The 21,666-nt window shown below is 40.7% G+C and overlaps 14 non-coding genes across 14 annotated transcripts; 7 read left to right on the top strand and 7 right to left on the bottom strand.

The window, feature by feature from the left end:
- Positions 1-4,466: 4,466 nt before the first annotated feature.
- Positions 4,467-4,538, bottom strand: TRNAQ-CUG (transfer RNA glutamine (anticodon CUG)). Its single transcript has one exon. It is a non-coding gene; the product is annotated as a tRNA-Gln (tRNA).
- A 2,386-nt stretch (positions 4,539-6,924) lies between these two features.
- Positions 6,925-6,996, top strand: TRNAQ-UUG (transfer RNA glutamine (anticodon UUG)). Its single transcript has one exon. It is a non-coding gene; the product is annotated as a tRNA-Gln (tRNA).
- Positions 6,997-7,877: 881 nt separating this feature from the next.
- On the bottom strand, positions 7,878-7,949 carry TRNAQ-CUG (transfer RNA glutamine (anticodon CUG)). The gene has a single exon. It is a non-coding gene; the product is annotated as a tRNA-Gln (tRNA).
- A 259-nt stretch (positions 7,950-8,208) lies between these two features.
- On the top strand, positions 8,209-8,280 carry TRNAQ-UUG (transfer RNA glutamine (anticodon UUG)). The gene has a single exon. It is a non-coding gene; the product is annotated as a tRNA-Gln (tRNA).
- A 913-nt stretch (positions 8,281-9,193) lies between these two features.
- Positions 9,194-9,265, bottom strand: TRNAQ-CUG (transfer RNA glutamine (anticodon CUG)). Its single transcript has one exon. It is a non-coding gene; the product is annotated as a tRNA-Gln (tRNA).
- Positions 9,266-11,652: 2,387 nt separating this feature from the next.
- Positions 11,653-11,724, top strand: TRNAQ-UUG (transfer RNA glutamine (anticodon UUG)). Its single transcript has one exon. It is a non-coding gene; the product is annotated as a tRNA-Gln (tRNA).
- Positions 11,725-12,605: 881 nt separating this feature from the next.
- On the bottom strand, positions 12,606-12,677 carry TRNAQ-CUG (transfer RNA glutamine (anticodon CUG)). Its single transcript has one exon. It is a non-coding gene; the product is annotated as a tRNA-Gln (tRNA).
- A 259-nt stretch (positions 12,678-12,936) lies between these two features.
- Positions 12,937-13,008, top strand: TRNAQ-UUG (transfer RNA glutamine (anticodon UUG)). The gene has a single exon. It is a non-coding gene; the product is annotated as a tRNA-Gln (tRNA).
- A 913-nt stretch (positions 13,009-13,921) lies between these two features.
- TRNAQ-CUG (transfer RNA glutamine (anticodon CUG)) lies at positions 13,922-13,993 on the bottom strand. The gene has a single exon. It is a non-coding gene; the product is annotated as a tRNA-Gln (tRNA).
- Positions 13,994-16,370: 2,377 nt separating this feature from the next.
- Positions 16,371-16,442, top strand: TRNAQ-UUG (transfer RNA glutamine (anticodon UUG)). Its single transcript has one exon. It is a non-coding gene; the product is annotated as a tRNA-Gln (tRNA).
- Positions 16,443-17,323: 881 nt separating this feature from the next.
- TRNAQ-CUG (transfer RNA glutamine (anticodon CUG)) lies at positions 17,324-17,395 on the bottom strand. Its single transcript has one exon. It is a non-coding gene; the product is annotated as a tRNA-Gln (tRNA).
- Positions 17,396-17,654: 259 nt separating this feature from the next.
- TRNAQ-UUG (transfer RNA glutamine (anticodon UUG)) lies at positions 17,655-17,726 on the top strand. The gene has a single exon. It is a non-coding gene; the product is annotated as a tRNA-Gln (tRNA).
- Positions 17,727-18,639: 913 nt separating this feature from the next.
- TRNAQ-CUG (transfer RNA glutamine (anticodon CUG)) lies at positions 18,640-18,711 on the bottom strand. The gene has a single exon. It is a non-coding gene; the product is annotated as a tRNA-Gln (tRNA).
- A 2,389-nt stretch (positions 18,712-21,100) lies between these two features.
- On the top strand, positions 21,101-21,172 carry TRNAQ-UUG (transfer RNA glutamine (anticodon UUG)). The gene has a single exon. It is a non-coding gene; the product is annotated as a tRNA-Gln (tRNA).
- Positions 21,173-21,666: the final 494 nt, after the last annotated feature.

Here is a 21,666-nt window from a genome sequence, read left to right on the forward strand (position 1 = left end):
CAAGAATAAGCTGCCAGGACCGCAGCAAGGTAAGAGCAAAATGCCGGTGAAATTAGCATATGTAATAAAAATAATAGGGATTTTTATGATCACCGGGTTCTTGGCTGCTTCTGTCTGGCAGTACAGCTATGCTATTGATTTTATTGCTGCACCCAACCTTAATATACCCCCGTCCCCTGCTGCAACAGGTGTTACGTCAGGTGGTAATAGTAATTTTGCACCCAAGCAAAATAGAGTTAAACGCAGCACATACTCAGACAATAAAGGTATTGATAATTATGTACAAGATTCAGCACACGTCACAAACAACATATGGTACCAACACATGACCCGCATTGGTAAGCAGACAACTGAGGATAGCTGTTACGTTTGCTCATTAATACCATACGCCATGAGCGCTTCACGAACATTTGTTGCCACAGAAATAGATGAAAAAACAGCACAGTGCGTAATATATTTGGCCCTGTTCCAAACAAAAGGAAGATTTCAAGGAACAGTAGTGCACATGACATGGAAAACACGAGACTCATACCCATATGAAAACAACTTCCTCAAGACCTATCTAAGTTATCACAAGACCAGTTTACATGCTGAAGCATTCAGGTACATAACAAGTGGCCCTGCAAAAGGAGAAACAAAGAAGGTAACACTGCAGTACCTACCATGTGATTGGTACGCCACTGAAGTTCCGGGTAAACAAGGATGCTGGGAAAGGCCGCTACTGACGATAACAGGAAAGGTGTTCCTGGGCAACAGCTGGGAGATAGGAGTGATTGGCAGCAACATGGTAACAAAAGAAACTATCTCAACTATCGAGACACACAATCATCGATGTTGGACGACGTGGATCAAGTATGTACCAATGCTCACATGGGTAGAAGAAGATGAAGACCCGATAACTATACTACCATTGACTGCACCCAAAGTATGCTACCAGCATAAAGGAGAGGTGGACGTAGGATATAACACCAATTGTGCAAACGTGATGGAGTTACCTGAGGGGGGAGCGGGAACAGCAGTAATAATGGACCATTATTGGGCCTGTGGGGAAAAGGCATATCATACATTGCCTCCCCTGTGGAATGGTGTGTGCACAATGGTACACGTCAATGTACCATCACTAGTGGTACCTAAGAAGCATGTCGATGTGGCGAAATTTCCTAAAATGGATGAAGGGGATAAGAGAAGAAAGAGATCTGCACCACTCCAGAAGGAGCAAGGAAACAGGACCAACAGCAATGATACTGTCCTAAACAGGAGAAAAAGACAAGGAGAGCCATTGACAGGAAATTACCTGTGGGGAAGATCGGAAACGGAACTAACATCAATACCGCCAGAACATAGACTATTCAGCAGAGCAGCAATGTTCTTCTCCTCAATAATACATCCGGGACTGCAGGCATACGCAAACGCAAAATGGCTCCAAATAACAAGGTGGGAACTAATGATGACCATCAATTCAACAGTAAATGGGTTCAACGCAATTAAAGAGGAGCTGCGAGCTGTAAGGATGGTTGCACTCCAGAACAGATATGTATTGGACCTCCTCACAGCAATGGAAGGAGGAGTTTGTGCAAAGATAGGACAATCTTGCTGCACGTTCATACCTGCCAACGATGCTGACAATGGTACGCTGACAGAAGCAGTTTCACAATTGGCCCAGATGCACTCCAAAATGATGGACGAAAGTAACGGTGTGAACAAGGATAAGAGCTGGTTTTCACTATTATGGTCATGGATGCCATCTTGGCTGTCAGATGGACTGAAAATAATAGTGGGATGTGCTATTTTGGCTGGAGCTGCCCTGATAATAATTAGGTTTTGGAAGGCCCGGAAGGCACGCACGACTGACGAGTTGCTGGAAATGGTGGGAATGCACCCCTTGATGCCAGCAGATGATGGTCAGCATACAGGGGTGATAATACAAGAGAGGGAGAAGCTGCGCACACAAATCATCGCCAACCATCTAGATCCACCATCAGTGAAGATCGAGAACCCAAGGAACCCCAGGAGCTACATAGGAAGATGGGTATACTGTACTCCTGGAAGAACATGTGAATACATGTATTGGTCGTTTGAAGATCATGTAAACCATTATGGACATCTCGGAGGGATAACTAAGATATGGAGGGTAAGAGGAGATAACGAGAAGGATATGTTTGTGGTCGACAAGTCGACCAGAGGGGGGACTGAAGTGGGAGAATGGAAGACCAGGCTCCCGTCCTTCACCTCTCGCGCTTGGCCTAGAGGGTCACGGCCCAGACACCCGCCGCGAGAAGAGTTCGTCCAGTTACCAGACGACCAGGTACCATGGTACAGGAACATACGGATGTGTCCACCTGCCTGCCCAGCAGCCCGCACTGGCCGTGCCGACACCTGCGGCCCGGATCAGCTAGACTAAAAACCACACGTCGTTAGAGATGCCATGACGACCTAGACAACGGGAAGCACATCTGTATAAATATACACACTTAACATTCCCACACCAATCTACACGAAGAATATACTCAGTGCTCTGACGTAGGCGACAGGCATATTCACGGACGTGCATCTTTATTATTTTTACATAGGCTTTCAGAGTACAGAAACGCAAGACGCATCATGAACTCATCTATAACGCTTGCTCATGCTTCCCTTGAAACCCGTTACCACCGTGAGAGGTATAATGGAAACACGATATTGGTCATGGAAATATATGCCACTATAATCTAAAGCACCCATGCACGAAATGGATCACTTATGCACCAGGCCCAAGTAGGCCTCAAGCAAGAGTTCCGTGGACATTAACAAAGCAAAAGTCAGGTTGCTGATCCTGCAGAATGAGCCTGGTGGAGCACCCAGCCAAGGTCGCAATGTTGCAAACCCACATCCAAGACCAAATCATCAAAGGCACGATGTTGCAACCTCGCACTCCGCGTACCAACGTTAGAATCATATCTACAAATTAAACCAGACACACAGTGGAAAAACAATATTAATTGTGCAGAATTCTGCCTCAAACACGGTCCCGCCTCACGTGACCAAGCCGAACCTGACGAGATGCCAAAACCCAGGAGAGACAGGGCGTCTGGGTCCCGCACTACGAGACACAGGCCGGGACACTTGAAAGGCTCAATGGACACCTGCTACAGTGGGAACGGTCAGCTCCCACCTATGAATAAATCCTCACATTGTCTGCATGTACCCATATTGAAACATTGTTGCAAACACGGGTACACCGAGAGCTGGGAACAACGGTGGTCCCAGGCTGGGGAGCTCACGGATGCACCAATCAGAACATGGGGCTCTTATCTCAGACGTCAGTAACATTAGCCAATCCTCAGGGGTCTTCATGTAACAATTCTTATGTATCTAATTGAAGGGACAACCCAGATATACCACCTGACTACACCTTGACCACTAATATCATCCTCTATATGTGTACTATACTAACCCTACCACTCGAGCAACCAATTAAGAGTGGTGGTAGGTTCTTGTTAACTTTTTGAAGTGACGCAAGTAGCGCGTCATATTACAGTAAAAAGGGCCTGCGAGCCCCACGATCGTGTGTGTGTCAGGACGAACGCGTACGCTCCTTGACCCATCCCTGCCGTTTGCATAATAAACAGCAGAAGTTGCCTTGCTCCTTGTGTGTGCCTCATACTCTGTCTCGATCCGAGATATACACGGGAGGAGTTGGGGCCTCCCTGCCCGGAGGTCTGCGGGCGGCCCGGCCGACCCCGGCAGAATTTCCCCCCGACAGAGGTCATTCTGAGTCGATGGGCAGATCTGCATCGGAAACATACATAAAAGATTTGAAATTTTCAAACTTAACTCAATGTTAAGAAACATGCTCAATCTGTGACCCAATGGATTCTCTTTTTACTTGAAGATGCAGCAACAACATTAATAATACCATTTTGGGAAAAGCAGCTCTATTGTATCGCCATTCTCTTTCAAAATTGTTAAAGGGTTAATCCTATGAAAAGCGACCACATTCAGAATCAATGATATTAATCAAGCGTCTTAACAGTCTTTACATGTTTGTAAAATGAAGGTATCAGTTTGAGATGAAAAATAGAACGAAGAACACACTTTTCTTAATTCACAAAAGGCCTGAGGTGTATAAATACTGTTTGTACCGACCAAGGGCCCATTCGTGAATGTACTTACTTTAGTTGGATCATACCTTTCTTCAAAGAAGACATCCACAATAAACGATAAGGGAAAGGTTCGACTGATGGTAAACTCTTACAGAGATTTGAATGCAAATTATTGGATTCAACCTCCAGGGTGCTACCATTACACCATGGGTCTTTCACACCACAGAAAGTGGTGGGTTTCATTGTGGCTAAAGAGCGTCATCCATGGAAAATCTTTCTTTTTTCAAATGCACCCAGGGAATAATGCTATGAAAGTGGGCGACACAGCAGCGTCATTGCTATTAAAACAAGACACTGAGAGGAAAACAAACACAGTAATTCCCAAGGTCCCACCGAGATTTGAACTCGGATCGCTGGATTCAGAGTCCAGAGTGCTAACCATTACACCATGGAACCTACATACTTAGTGACATGATGAACGTCATTGCAGCAAAAAAAGCGCCTTTTAGAGAATGTATGCAATATTCTTTTATCTTATGCCTCCAGAGGAAGAATCCTATCCAAATGAGCTGTAAAGCAAAGAGTTTGCTATTGCGCAACAACCAACTAAACAGATCCACATTTGCATAATATCCGTGGGCTAGGAATATGAGTTTGTTAAAATGATGCATGAGATCTCGATTCTCATTTCTGTTACAACTCTGTCAGGTTGCACCAGCAAGGGGCCCATGGTGTAATGGTTAGCAAAGAACATTACTGAAGGGCCCCTCGGCCAGCCAGAAAGCCAAAATGGAGAGAACGGGCATGAACTGGTTGTGAATGAGCTTCAAAATGCGTTCACAGGTAATTGAACTGGTGATCTCCTCAGTTTATACACCTGGAACTCGTGTCAATAGCAACAGTCGGCAGCTGGGTTGCAAGACATTTCGTCGAAAAAAATTTGTCGACAGGACAAATGGTCGAAACCATTTGGTCGAAAACCAAATGGTCGAATTGCTTTTGTTTTTTATTTTCACATTTTTCTTTTGGGGGGTGGGGGTTGGGGGGGTCCCCGCCAACCCCCTTTTTTTCTAAAAAAAACCCTTTTTTTCCCTAAACTACAACCTAAAAAATATATATATATATAAATTAAAAAATCGACCATTTGGCTTTCGACCAAATTACGTCGACCAAATGTCTTTCGACCAAATGTCTTTCGACGAAATGTCCGGACAGCGGCAGCTGGTCTGTGTCAATAATGGCAATTTGATTTTGCCATTTTCACAACTCCCTAATAAATGAACAAAATGTTCCATTTGTAGGCACAGTTACATGCTATGGTATGTATACCATGCTTAATAACCACCATAGGAGGCTCAGAGCACCATCCGCATTCTTACGTACAAAACATGTAAGGAAATAATCAGATCTTTTGCTCTGCAGGAGTCAGGCTTCTTTAAAGCCTGACAAAGTGGCAGAGTGCCATTGTAAACTGAGGCATGATGAAACCATGCCCAAGAACCCAGGCAGGTTAAACCCTTCCACTCATGCCCCTAGGCCCCAACGGCCACGAACGGCCAGGTTCTATAGACAGGGCAGCTGGCATGGATTATGGACACTTTTAACATAGGGTGGTTTTTCAACCTTATCTCCTCTGGGAGCAAAGCGCTGGACAGGGTTTCCTGTACGTTTTTGAGGTTCGCAGGGATCTATGTGTGGATGTTTCTTGGTGTGAAAAGCATGACACCTTTTGGGGTGACACCAGGCTCTTCTGGGAGTTAATTTGCATAATCTCTACTTTCTATTTTATGTGACATGGGCTGCAGTTACATTGTTCTGTTAATAGAGGGCAACACACAGGTCATAGTTCCAAACAGGGGTGCACGGTCTGCTTGCTAGCTTACATTTACAGTTCTATTTGGGATTCACCGCCTTTTCATAAACTGAGTACTCTTCTGGAGTATTTCTAACTTATGTAGGTGTTTTGGGGGTGTTACGTGCCTTTGTATGACTGCTGCAAACCACTTGATATTAGACATTGATTGGAAACGACATAAAAAATCCTGACACATATTGTAAGCGGACATAAAATGACCTATATTAGCTAATATAAGTAAACAGACATCACTCCCCCCTCCCCACAAAAAGGGATGTATGCGTACACAAAAAATAAAAATGAAAAACAAGCAACTACTGCAGTTAAAATCTAAAAATGTAAATTCAGTTACATGATCATGACTCGGAAGGGGAAGTTAAAAAGTAAAAAAACACAAGGTAGGAGAGAGGTTAGCTTTACATGCCATGAGGGAGGAAGAGGTCTTCCAAGCACTGTTGTGTATGTTGGTCAATCCCTCTGAAACGCAAAAGGGATGAGCACATAGAAATCAAAGCAGAGTCATCCAGAGAGACTATTTAATTCTTTTTTTTTCAAATTCTCAAAAGGAAGCTGCTATCAAATTGAACTATTCATCACAGCCACTGCTAGGAAATCTATGTGCATAAAATGACAATACACCCAAAGGAAAACAAAATATAGCTATAACATGTCAGATTACTAAATTCAGAGTCCAGCCTACTAACCATTAGAGCATGGAACCTAAATACTTCCGCAAATGCTGAACTTCATTATGCCAAAACAGAGGCAGTCAGAAACAATATTTAATATTGCTTAATCATATGCCTCAAGAGGAAGAATTTGATCTACATGCTCTATAAAGCACAGAGATTGCTATAGCACAACGTCAATCGACAACATCGCTGTGTTTCTATGATATCAGTCAATTGGGACTATGAATCTGTAAAAATTGTAAATGTGCTCTATATTGCCATTTCTGATTCAACGCTCTCAGGTGCATCTTGCAAGGGTTCCATGGTGTAATGGTTAGCACTTTGGACTTTGAATCCAACGATCCGAGTTCAAGTCTCGGTGGGACCGTTATCTTGCTCTTACACTCCATTTTCTAATTTCTCAAATTACAATTCAACAGAGTTAATATTCAGAAGTTCAGTCGACTCTCTCTGCACGACATTCCATTTAAATGTACTTTGGTGCCTGATACTAATACAGTGATGCAACTACATATCGTTAATGTACAATCCCTAAGGTCAATCAGAGTGGGCACCCAGATATCTCTCAGAAACATTTTCCACAGATGAATAATGTCCAACCTTAACTCTATGAAAAGAAAAATGTACACACTATGTGCAGTAGATTCTCTGCTCACTGGAACATGCAGAAACAACATTGATGTGAAAAGATTGGAAAAAGCCCTATTTTATTAACATTAAAAAATGTTATACAATTATTTTGGTGAATCATATTCACTTTCACAATCATTCCTATGTTTCAAGCAATTTGATGGTCTTATTAAATGTGTAAAAAATGTAATTCTTTGAGTTGACAAACTGTATGGAGAGCAAACTTTTTATAACTTACAAGAGTTATGAGTTCTAGAAAGTAGTGCATTTACTGATCAAGTGCCCTTGTTTAAATGTACTTACTTTATTTGGATCACACCTTTCTCGAAAGAAGAAATAAACTCTAAATTATCAGGAAACAATTCAACTGATTTTAGGGGCCTCCTGGGCTTTCAATGCAAATCGCTGAGATCAAAAGCCAGTTTAATAGCCATTATACCTTGGAGCTTTGGAGATATGAGAGTGGGCAGTTTCTTTGTGGCAAAAGAGAGTCATCCCCAGAAACTATTAATATTCTTTGGTCAAAGAAGACTGCCATCAAAGTGGGCTGTAAAGCAAAGCTATTGCTGTTATATCTATCTGCAAATGAAAGGCAACTCTAAAAGAGAAGCAGCCCCAAGGTCCCACCGAGACTTGAACTCGGATCGCTGGATTCAGAGTCCAGAGTGCTAACCATTACACCATGGAACCCACATATTCAGTAGCATGATGCACTTCATTCTGGAAAAACAGAGCACATCAGAGAAAATATGTAATATTCCTATATCATTAGACTCCAGAGGAAGAATTTGATCCAAATGAGACATGAAGCCAGTACTTTGCGATTGCACAGCATCCAACAGCAACAGTGCTGCTTCGATATAATATCAGTAAACGGTTACTATAGGTCAGTAAAAATCTTGACTGTGCCCTTTATTCTCATTGCCCTTATGAAGCTCTGCTCAACAAGGGTTCCATGGTGTAATGGTTAGCACTTTGGACTTTGAATCCAGCGATCCGAGTTCAAGTCTCGGTGGAACCTCTCTCTTGCTCTAACACACTTTGTCTCCTTGTTGTCTTAAATTATAGGCCAAAGATAGTAATATTCATAAGGTTAGTGGTGTAGGGTATTCATTTTCGCTCTCACTCTCTGGCATAACTTTTCATAAAAATCCACTTTTGTGCCTAGCACCTTAACCTTTATGCATTTTTTTTAAATGTATGAACAGTGAGGTCATTCTGAGTCGATGGGCAGATCTGCATCGGAAACATACATAAAAGATTTGAAATTTTCAAACTTAACTCAATGTTAAGAAACATGCTCAATGTGTGACCCAATGGATTCTCTTTTTACTTGAAGATGCAGCAACAACATTAATAATACCATTTTGGGAAAAGCAGCTCTATTGTATCGCCATTCTCTTTCAAAATTGTTAAAGGGTTAATCCTATGAAAAGCGACCACATTCAGAATCAATGATATTAATCAAGCGTCTTAACAGTCTTTACATGTTTGTAAAATGAAGGTATCAGTTTGAGATGAAAAATAGAACGAAGAACACACTTTTCTTAATTCACAAAAGGCCTGAGGTGTATAAATACTGTTTGTACCGACCAAGGGCCCATTCGTGAATGTACTTACTTTAGTTGGATCATACCTTTCTTCAAAGAAGACATCCACAATAAACGATAAGGGAAAGGTTCGACTGATGGTAAACTCTTACAGAGATTTGAATGCAAATTATTGGATTCAACCTCCAGGGTGCTACCATTACACCATGGGTCTTTCACACCACAGAAAGTGGTGGGTTTCATTGTGGCTAAAGAGCGTCATCCATGGAAAATCTTTCTTTTTTCAAATGCACCCAGGGAATAATGCTATGAAAGTGGGCGACACATCAGCGTCATTGCTATTAAAACAAGACACTGAGAGGAAAACAAACACAGTAATTCCCAAGGTCCCACCGAGATTTGAACTCGGATCGCTGGATTCAGAGTCCAGAGTGCTAACCATTACACCATGGAACCTACATACTTAGTGACATGATGAACGTCATTGCAGCAAAAAAAGCGCCTTTTAGAGAATGTATGCAATATTCTTTTATCTTATGCCTCCAGAGGAAGAATCCTATCCAAATGAGCTGTAAAGCAAAGAGTTTGCTATTGCGCAACAACCAACTAAACAGATCCACATTTGCATAATATCCGTGGGCTAGGAATATGAGTTTGTTAAAATGATGCATGAGATCTCGATTCTCATTTCTGTTACAACTCTGTCAGGTTGCACCAGCAAGGGGCCCATGGTGTAATGGTTAGCAAAGAACATTACTGAAGGGCCCCTCGGCCAGCCAGAAAGCCAAAATGGAGAGAACGGGCATGAACTGGTTGTGAATGAGCTTCAAAATGCGTTCACAGGTAATTGAACTGGTGATCTCCTCAGTTTATACACCTGGAACTCCTGTCAATAGCAACAGTCGGCAGCTGGGTTGCAAGACATTTCGTCGAAAAAAATTTGTCGACAGGACAAATGGTCGAAACCATTTGGTCGAAAACCAAATGGTCGAATTGCTTTTGTTTTTTATTTTCACATTTTTCTTTTGGGGGGTGGGGGTTGGGGGGGTCCCCGCCAACCCCCTTTTTTTCTAAAAAAACCCCTTTTTTTCCCTAAACTACAACCTAAAAAATATATATATACATAAATTAAAAAATCGACCATTTGGCTTTCGACCAAATTACGTCGACCAAATGTCTTTCGACGAAATGTCTTTCGACGAAATGTCCGGACAGCGGCAGCTGGTCTGTGTCAATAATGGCAATTTGATTTTGCCATTTTCACAACTCCCTAATAAATGAACAAAATGTTCCATTTGTAGGCACAGTTACATGCTACGGTATGTATACCATGCTTAATAACCACCATAGGAGGCTCAGAGCACCATCCGCATTCTTACGTACAAAACATGTAAGGAAATAATCAGATCTTTTGCTCTGCAGGAGTCAGGCTTCTTTAAAGCCTGACAAAGTGGCAGAGTGCCATTGTAAACTGAGGCATGATGAAACCATGCCCAAGAACCCAGGCAGGTTAAACCCTTCCACTCATGCCCCTAGGCCCCGAACGCCCACGAACGGCCAGGTTCTATAGACAGGGCAGCTGGCATGGATTATGGACACTTTTAACATAGGGTGGTTTTTCAACCTTATCTCCTCTGGGAGCAAAGCGCTGGACAGGGTTTCCTGTACGTTTTTGAGGTTCGCAGGGATCTATGTGTGGATGTTTCTTGGTGTGAAAAGCATGACACCTTTTGGGGTGACACCAGGCTCTTCTGGGAGTTAATTTGCATAATCTCTACTTTCTATTTTATGTGACATGGGCTGCAGTTACATTGTTCTGTTAATAGAGGGCAACACACAGGTCATAGTTCCAAACAGGGGTGCACGGTCTGCTTGCTAGCTTACATTTACAGTTCTATTTGGGATTCACCGCCTTTTCATAAACTGAGTACTCTTCTGGAGTATTTCTAACTTATGTAGGTGTTTTGGGGGTGTTACGTGCCTTTGTATGACTGCTGCAAACCACTTGATATTAGACATTGATTGGAAACGACATAAAAAATCCTGACACATATTGTAAGCGGACATAAAATGACCTATATTAGCTAATATAAGTAAACAGACATCACTCCCCCCTCCCCACAAAAAGGGATGTATGCGTACACAAAAAATAAAAATGAAAAACAAGCAACTACTGCAGTTAAAATCTAAAAATGTAAATTCAGTTACATGATCATGACTCGGAAGGGGAAGTTAAAAAGTAAAAAAACACAAGGTAGGAGAGAGGTTAGCTTTACATGCCATGAGGGAGGAAGAGGTCTTCCAAGCACTGTTGTGTATGTTGGTCAATCCCTCTGAAACGCAAAAGGGATGTGCACATAGAAATCAAAGCAGAGTCATCCAGAGAGACTATTTAATTCTTTTTTTTTCAAATTCTCAAAAGGAAGCTGCTATCAAATTGAACTATTCATCACAGCCACTGCTAGGAAATCTATGTGCATAAAATGACAATACACCCAAAGGAAAACAAAATATAGCTATAACATGTCAGATTACTAAATTCAGAGTCCAGCCTACTAACCATTAGACCATGGAACCTAAATACTTCCGCAAATGCTGAACTTCATTATGCCAAAACAGAGGCAGTCAGAAACAATATTTAATATTGCTTAATCATATGCCTCAAGAGGAAGAATTTGATCTACATGCTCTATAAAGCACAGAGATTGCTATAGCACAACGTCAATCGACAACATCGCTGTGTTTGTATGATATCAGTCAATTGGGACTATGAATCTGTAAAAATTGTAAATGTGCTCTATATTGCCATTTCTGATTCAACGCTCTCAGGTGCATCTTGCAAGGGTTCCATGGTGTAATGGTTAGCACTTTGGACTTTGAATCCAACGATCCGAGTTCAAGTCTCGGTGGGACCGTTATCTTGCTCTTACACTCCATTTTCTAATTTCTCAAATTACAATTCAACAGAGTTAATATTCAGAAGTTCAGCGGACTCTCTCTGCACGACATTCCATTTAAATGTACTTTGGTGCCTGATACCAATACAGTGATGCAACTACATATCGTTAATGTACAATCCCTAAGGTCAATCAGAGTGGGCACCCAGATATCTCTCAGAAACATTTTCCACAGATGAATAATGTCCAACCTTAACTCTATGAAAAGAAAAATGTACACACTATGTGCAGTAGATTCTCTGCTCACTGGAACATGCAGAAACAACATTGATGTGAAAAGATTGGAAAAAGCCCTATTTTATTAACATTAAAAAATGTTATACAATTATTTTGGTGAATCATATTCACTTTCACAATCATTCCTATGTTTCAAGCAATTTGATGGTCTTATTAAATGTGTAAAAAATGTAATTCTTTGAGTTGACAAACTGTATGGAGAGCAAACTTTTTATAACTTACAAGAGTTATGAGTTCTAGAAAGTAGTGCATTTACTGATCAAGTGCCCTTGTTTAAATGTACTTACTTTATTTGGATCACACCTTTCTCGAAAGAAGAAATAAACTCTAAATTATCAGGAAACAATTCAACTGATTTTAGGGGCCTCCTGGGCTTTCAATGCAAATCGCTGAGATCAAAAGCCAGTTTAATAGCCATTATGCCTTGGAGCTTTGGAGATATGAGAGTGGGCAGTTTCTTTGTGGCAAAAGAGAGTCATCCCCAGAAACTATTAATATTCTTTGGTCAAAGAAGACTGCCATCAAAGTGGGCTGTAAAGCAAAGCTATTGCTGTTATATCTATCTGCAAATGAAAGGCAACTCTAAAAGAGAAGCAGCCCCAAGGTCCCACCGAGACTTGAACTCGGATCGCTGGATTCAGAGTCCAGAGTGCTAACCATTACACCATGGAACCCACATATTCAGTAGCATGATGCACTTCATTCTGGAAAAACAGAGCACATCAGAGAAAATATGTAATATTCCTATATCATTAGACTCCAGAGGAAGAATTTGATCCAAATGAGACATGAAGCCAGTACTTTGCGATTGCACAGCATCCAACAGCAACAGTGCTGCTTCGATATAATATCAGTAAACGGTTACTATAGGTCAGTAAAAATCTTGACTGTGCCCTATATTCTCATTGCCCTTATGAAGCTCTGCTCAACAAGGGTTCCATGGTGTAATGGTTAGCACTTTGGACTTTGAATCCAGTGATCCGAGTTCAAGTCTCGGTGGAACCTCTCTCTTGCTCTAACACACTTTGTCTCCTTGTTGTCTTAAATTATAGGCCAAAGATAGTAATATTCATAAGGTTAGTGGTGTAGGGTATTCATTTTCGCTCTCACTCTCTGGCATAACTTTTCATAAAAATCCACTTTTGTGCCTAGCACCTTAACCTTTATGCATTTTTTTTAAATGTATGAACAGTGAGGTCATTCTGAGTCGATGGGCAGATCTGCATCGGAAACATACATAAAAGATTTGAAATTTTCAAACTTAACTCAATGTTAAGAAACATGCTCAATCTGTGACCCAATGGATTCTCATTTTACTTGAAGATGCAGCAACAACATTAATAATACCATTTTGGGAAAAGCAGCTCTATTGTATCGCCATTCTCTTTCAAAATTGTTAAAGGGTTAATCCTATGAAAAGCGACCACATTCAGAATCAATGATATTAATCAAGCGTCTTAACAGTCTTTACATGTTTGTAAAATGAAGGTATCAGTTTGAGATGAAAAATAGAACGAAGAACACACTTTTCTTAATTCACAAAAGGCCTGAGGTGTATAAATACTGTTTGTACCGACCAAGGGCCCATTCGTGAATGTACTTACTTTAGTTGGATCATACCTTTCTTCAAAGAAGACATCCACAATAAACGATAAGGGAAAGGTTCGACTGATGGTAAACTCTTACAGAGATTTGAATGCAAATTATTGGATTCAACCTCCAGGGTGCTACCATTACACCATGGGTCTTTCACACCACAGAAAGTGGTGGGTTTCATTGTGGCTAAAGAGCGTCATCCATGGAAAATCTTTCTTTTTTCAAATGCACCCAGGGAATAATGCTATGAAAGTGGGCGACACAGCAGCGTCATTGCTATTAAAACAAGACACTGAGAGGAAAACAAACACAGTAATTCCCAAGGTCCCACCGAGATTTGAACTCGGATCGCTGGATTCAGAGTCCAGAGTGCTAACCATTACACCATGGAACCTACGTACTTAGTGACATGATGAACGTCATTGCAGCAAAAAAAGCGCCTTTTAGAGAATGTATGCAATATTCTTTTATCTTATGCCTCCAGAGGAATAATCCTATCCAAATGAGCTGTAAAGCAAAGAGTTTGCTATTGCGCAACAACCAACTAAACAGATCCACATTTGCATAATATCCGTGGGCTAGGAATATGAGTTTGTTAAAATGATGCATGAGATCTCGATTCTCATTTCTGTTACAACTCTGTCAGGTTGCACCAGCAAGGGGCCCATGGTGTAATGGTTAGCAAAGAACATTACTGAAGGGCCCCTCGGCCAGCCAGAAAGCCAAAATGGAGAGAACGGGCATGAACTGGTTGTGAATGAGCTTCAAAATGCGTTCACAGGTAATTGAACTGGTGATCTCCTCAGTTTATACACCTGGAACTCCTGTCAATAGCAACAGTCGGCAGCTGGGTTGCAAGACATTTCGTCGAAAAAAATTTGTCGACAGGACAAATGGTCGAAACCATTTGGTCGAAAACCAAATGGTCAAATTGCTTTTGTTTTTTATTTTCACATTTTTTTTTTGGGGGGTGGGGGTTGGGGGGGTCCCCGCCAACCCCCTTTTTTTCTAAAAAAAACCCTTTTTTTCCCTAAACTACAACCTAAAAAATATATATATATATAAATTAAAAAATCGACCATTTGGCTTTCGACCAAATTACGTCGACCAAATGTCTTTCGACGAAATGTCTTTCGACGAAATGTCCGGACAGCGGCAGCTGGTCTGTGTCAATAATGGCAATTTGATTTTGCCATTTTCACAACTCCCTAATAAATGAACAAAATGTTCCATTTGTAGGCACAGTTACATGCTATGGTATGTATACCATGCTTAATAACCACCATAGGAGGCTCAGAGCACCATCCGCATTCTTACGTACAAAACATGTAAGGAAATAATCAGATCTTTTGCTCTGCAGGAGTCAGGCTTCTTTAAAGCCTGACAAGGTGGCAGAGTGCCATTGTAAACTGAGGCATGATGAAACCATGCCCAAGAACCCAGGCAGGTTATACCCTTCCACTCATGCCCCTAGGCCACGAACGGCCAGGTTCTATAGACAGGGCAGCTGGCATGGATTATGGACACTTTTAACATAGGGTGGTTTTTCAACCTTATCTCCTCTGGGAGCAAAGCGCTGGACAGGGTTTCCTGTACGTTTTTGAGGTTCGCAGGGATCTATGTGTGGATGTTTCTTGGTGTGAAAAGCATGACACCTTTTGGGGTGACACCAGGCTCTTCTGGGAGTTAATTTGCATAATCTCTACTTTCTATTTTATGTGACATGGGCTGCAGTTACATTGTTCTGTTAATAGAGGGCAACACACAGGTCATAGTTCCAAACAGGGGTGCACGGTCTGCTTGCTAGCTTACATTTACAGTTCTATTTGGGATTCACCGCCTTTTCATAAACTGAGTACTCTTCTGGAGTATTTCTAACTTATGTAGGTGTTTTGGGGGTGTTACGTGCCTTTGTATGACTGCTGCAAACCACTTGATATTAGACATTGATTGGAAACGACATAAAAAATCCTGACACATATTGTAAGCGGACATAAAATGACCTATATTAGCTAATATAAGTAAACAGACATCACTCCCCCCTCCCCACAAAAAGGGATGTATGCGTACACAAAAAATAAAAATGAAAAACAAGCAACTACTGCAGTTAAAATCTAAAAATGTAAATTCAGTTACATGATCATGACTCGGAAGGGGAAGTTAAAAAGTAAAAAAACACAAGGTAGGAGAGAGGTTAGCTTTACATGCCATGAGGGAGGAAGAGGTCTTCCAAGCACTGTTGTGTATGTTGGTCAATCCCTCTGAAACGCAAAAGGGATGTGCACATAGAAATCAAAGCAGAGTCATCCAGAGAGACTATTTAATTCTTTTTTTTTCAAATTCTCAAAAGGAAGCTGCTATCAAATTGAACTATTCATCACAGCCACTGCTAGGAAATCTATGTGCATAAAATGACAATACACCCAAAGGAAAACAAAATATAGCTATAACATGTCAGATTACTAAATTCAGAGTCCAGCCTACTAACCATTAGACCATGGAACCTAAATACTTCCGCAAATGCTGAACTTCATTATGCCAAAACAGAGGCAGTCAGAAACAATATTTAATATTGCTTAATCATATGCCTCAAGAGGAAGAATTTGATCTACATGCTCTATAAAGCACAGAGATTGCTATAGCACAACGTCAATCGACAACATCGCTGTGTTTGTATGATATCAGTCAATTGGGACTATGAATCTGTAAAAATTGTAAATGTGCTCTATATTGCCATTTCTGATTCAACGCTCTCAGGTGCATCTTGCAAGGGTTCCATGGTGTAATGGTTAGCACTTTGGACTTTGAATCCAACGATCCGAGTTCAAGTCTCGGTGGGACCGTTATCTTGCTCTTACACTCCATTTTCTAATTTCTCAAATTACAATTCAACAGAGTTAATATTCAGAAGTTCAGTCGACTCTCTCTGCACGACATTCCATTTAAATGTACTTTGGTGCCTGATACCAATACAGTGATGCAACTACATATTGTTAATGTACAATCCCTAAGGTCAATCAGAGTGGGCACCCAGATATCTCTCAGAAACATTTTCCACAGATGAATAATGTCCAACCTTAACTCTATGAAAAGAAAAATGTACACACTATGTGCAGTAGATTCTCTGCTCACTGGAACATGCAGAAACAACATTGATGTGAAAAGATTGGAAAAAGCCCTATTTTATTAACATTAAAAAATGTTATACAATTATTTTGGTGAATCATATTCACTTTCACAATCATTCCTATGTTTCAAGCAATTTGATGGTCTTATTAAATGTGTAAAAAATGTAATTCTTTGAGTTGACAAACTGTATGGAGAGCAAACTTTTTATAACTTACAAGAGTTATGAGTTCTAGAAAGTAGTGCATTTACTGATCAAGTGCCCTTGTTTAAATGTACTTACTTTATTTGGATCACACCTTTCTCGAAAGAAGAAATAAACTCTAAATTATCAGGAAACAATTCAACTGATTTTAGGGGCCTCCTGGGCTTTCAATGCAAATCGCTGAGATCAAAAGCCAGTTTAATAGCCATTATACCTTGGAGCTTTGGAGATATGAGAGTGGGCAGTTTCTTTGTGGCAAAAGAGAGTCATCCCCAGAAACTATTAATATTCTTTGGTCAAAGAAGACTGCCATCAAAGTGGGCTGTAAAGCAAAGCTATTGCTGTTATATCTATCTGCAAATGAAAGGCAACTCTAAAAGAGAAGCAGCCCCAAGGTCCCACCGAGACTTGAACTCGGATCGCTGGATTCAGAGTCCAGAGTGCTAACCATTACACCATGGAACCCACATATTCAGTAGCATGATGCACTTCATTCTGGAAAAACAGAGCACATCAGAGAAAATATGTAATATTCCTATATCATTAGACTCCAGAGGAAGAATTTGATCCAAATGAGACATGAAGCCAGTACTTTGCGATTGCACAGCATCCAACAGCAACAGTGCTGCTTCGATATAATATCAGTAAACGGTTACTATAGGTCAGTAAAAATCTTGACTGTGCCCTATATTCTCATTGCCCTTATGAAGCTCTGCTCAACAAGGGTTCCATGGTGTAATGGTTAGCACTTTGGACTTTGAATCCAGCGATCCGAGTTCAAGTCTCGGTGGAACCTCTCTCTTGCTCTAACACACTTTGTCTCCTTGTTGTCTTAAATTATAGGCCAAAGATAGTAATATTCATAAGGTTAGTGGTGTAGGGTATTCATTTTCGCTCTCACTCTCTGGCATAACTTTTCATAAAAATCCACTTTTGTGCCTAGCACCTTAACCTTTATGCATTTTTTTTAAATGTATGAACAGTGAGGTCATTCTGAGTCGATGGGCAGATCTGCATCGGAAACATACATAAAAGATTTGAAATTTTCAAACTTAACTCAATGTTAAGAAACATGCTCAATCTGTGACCCAATGGATTCTCTTTTTACTTGAAGAGGCAGCAACAACATTAATAATACCATTTTGGGAAAAGCAGCTCTATTGTATCGCCATTCTCTTTCAAAATTGTTAAAGGGTTAATCCTATGAAAAGCGACCACATTCAGAATCAATGATATTAATCAAGCGTCTTAACAGTCTTTACATGTTTGTAAAATGAAGGTATCAGTTTGAGATGAAAAATAGAACGAAGAACACACTTTTCTTAATTCACAAAAGGCCTGAGGTGTATAAATACTGTTTGTACCGACCAAGGGCCCATTCGTGAATGTACTTACTTTAGTTGGATCATACCTTTCTTCAAAGAAGACATCCACAATAAACGATAAGGGAAAGGTTCGACTGATGGTAAACTCTTACAGAGATTTGAATGCAAATTATTGGATTCAACCTCCAGGGTGCTACCATTACACCATGGGTCTTTCACACCACATAAAGTGGTGGGTTTCATTGTGGCTAAAGAGCGTCATCCATGGAAAATCTTTCTTTTTTCAAATGCACCCAGGGAATAATGCTATGAAAGTGGGCGACACAGCAGCGTCATTGCTATTAAAACAAGACACTGAGAGGAAAACAAACACAGTAATTCCCAAGGTCCCACCGAGATTTGAACTCGGATCGCTGGATTCAGAGTCCAGAGTGCTAACCATTACACCATGGAACCTACATACTTAGTGACATGATGAACGTCATTGCAGCAAAAAAAGCGCCTTTTAGAGAATGTATGCAATATTCTTTTATCTTATGCCTCCAGAGGAAGAATCCTATCCAAATGAGCTGTAAAGCAAAGAGTTTGCTATTGCGCAACAACCAACTAAACAGATCCACATTTGCATAATATCCGTGGGCTAGGAATATGAGTTTGTTAAAATGATGCATGAGATCTCGATTCTCATTTCTGTTACAACTCTGTCAGGTTGCACCAGCAAGGGGCCCATGGTGTAATGGTTAGCAAAGAACATTACTGAAGGGCCCCTCGGCCAGCCAGAAAGCCAAAATGGAGAGAACGGGCATGAACTGGTTGTGAATGAGCTTCAAAATGCGTTCACAGGTAATTGAACTGGTGATCTCCTCAGTTTATACACCTGGAACTCCTGTCAATAGCAACAGTCGGCAGCTGGGTTGCAAGACATTTCGTCGAAAAAAATTTGTCGACAGGACAAATGGTCGAAACCATTTGGTCGAAAACCAAATGGTCGAATTGCTTTTGTTTTTTATTTTCACATTTTTTTTTGGGGGGGTGGGGGTTGGGGGGGTCCCCGCCAACCCCCTTTTTTTCTAAAAAAACCCCTTTTTTTCCCTAAACTACAACCTAAAAAATATATATATATATATAAATTAAAAAATCGACCATTTGGCTTTCGACCAAATTACGTCGACCAAATGTCTTTCGACGAAATGTCTTTCGACGAAATGTCCGGACAGCGGCAGCTGGTCTGTGTCAATAATGGCAATTTGATTTTGCCATTTTCACAACTCCCTAATAAATGAACAAAATGTTCCATTTGTAGGCACAGTTACATGCTATGGTATGTATACCATGCTTAATAACCACCATAGGAGGCTCAGAGCACCATCCGCATTCTTACGTACAAAACATGTAAGGAAATAATCAGATCTTTTGCTCTGCAGGAGTCAGGCTTCTTTAAAGCCTGACAAGGTGGCAGAGTGCCATTGTAAACTGAGGCATGATGAAACCATGCCCAAGAACCCAGGCAGGTTAAACCCTTCCACTCATGCCCCTAGGCCACGAACGGCCACGAACGGCCAGGTTCTATATACAGGGCAGCTGGCATGGATTATGGACACTTTTAACATAGGGTGGTTTTTCAACCTTATCTCCTCTGGGAGCAAAGCGCTGGACAGGGTTTCCTGTACGTTTTTGAGGTTCGCAGGGATCTATGTGTGGATGTTTCTTGGTGTGAAAAGCATGACACCTTTTGGGGTGACACCAGGCTCTTCTGGGAGTTAATTTGCATAATCTCTACTTTCTATTTTATGTGACATGGGCTGCAGTTACATTGTTCTGTTAATAGAGGGCAACACACAGGTCATAGTTCCAAACAGGGGTGCACGGTCTGCTTGCTAGCTTACATTTACAGTTCTATTTGGGATTCACCGCCTTTTCATAAACTGAGTACTCTTCTGGAGTATTTCTAACTTATGTAGGTGTTTTGGGGGTGTTACGTGCCTTTGTATGACTGCTGCAAACCACTTGATATTAGACATTGATTGGAAACGACATAAAAAATCCTGACACATATTGTAAGCGGACATAAAATGACCTATATTAGCTAATATAAGTAAACAGACATCACTCCCCCCTCCCCACAAAAAGGGATGTATGCGTACACAAAAAATAAAAATGAAAAACAAGCAACTACTGCAGTTAAAATCTAAAAATGTAAATTCAGTTACATGATCATGACTCGGAAGGGGAAGTTAAAAAGTAAAAAAACACAAGGTAGGAGAGAGGTTAGCTTTACATGCCATGAGGGAGGAAGAGGTCTTCCAAGCACTGTTGTGTATGTTGGTCAATCCCTCTGAAACGCAAAAGGGATGTGCACATAGAAATCAAAGCAGAGTCATCCAGAGAGACTATTTAATTCTTTTTTTTTCAAATTCTCAAAAGGAAGCTGCTATCAAATTGAACTATTCATCACAGCCACTGCTAGGAAATCTATGTGCATAAAATGACAATACACCCAAAGGAAAACAAAATATAGCTATAACATGTCAGATTACTAAATTCAGAGTCCAGCCTACTAACCATTAGACCATGGAACCTAAATACTTCCGCAAATGCTGAACTTCATTATGCCAAAACAGAGGCAGTCAGAAACAATATTTAATATTGCTTAATCATATGCCTCAAGAGGAAGAATTTGATCTACATGCTCTATAAAGCACAGAGATTGCTATAGCACAACGTCAATCGACAACATCGCTGTGTTTGTATGATATCAGTCAATTGGGACTATGAATCTGTAAAAATTGTAAATGTGCTCTATATTGCCATTTCTGATTCAACGCTCTCAGGTGTATCTTGCAAGGGTTCCATGGTGTAATGGTTAGCACTTTGGACTTTGAATCCAACGATCCGAGTTCAAGTCTCGGTGGGACCGTTATCTTGCTCTTACACTCCATTTTCTAATTTCTCAAATTACAATTCAACAGAGTTAATATTCAGAAGTTCAGTCGACTCTCTCTGCACGACATTCCATTTAAATGTACTTTGGTGCCTGATACCAATACAGTGATGCAACTACATATCGTTAATGTACAATCCCTAAGGTCAATCAGAGTGGGCACCCAGATATCTCTCAGAAACATTTTCCACAGATGAATAATGTCCAACCTTAACTCTATGAAAAGAAAAATGTACACACTATGTGCAGTAGATTCTCTGCTCACTGGAACATGCAGAAACAACATTGATGTGAAAAGATTGGAAAAAGCCCAATTTTATTAACATTAAAAAATGTTATACAATTATTTTGGTGAATCATATTCACTTTCACAATCATTACTATGTTTCAAGCAATTTGATGGTCTTATTAAATGTGTAAAAAATGTAATTCTTTGAGTTGACAAACTGTATGGAGAGCAAACTTTTTAT

Source organism: Ambystoma mexicanum, chromosome 5p, assembly GCF_040938575.1.
Source record: "Ambystoma mexicanum isolate Mex_15411 chromosome 5p, UKY_AmexF1_1, whole genome shotgun sequence".
NCBI classification, from domain to species: Eukaryota; Metazoa; Chordata; class Amphibia; order Caudata; family Ambystomatidae; genus Ambystoma; species Ambystoma mexicanum.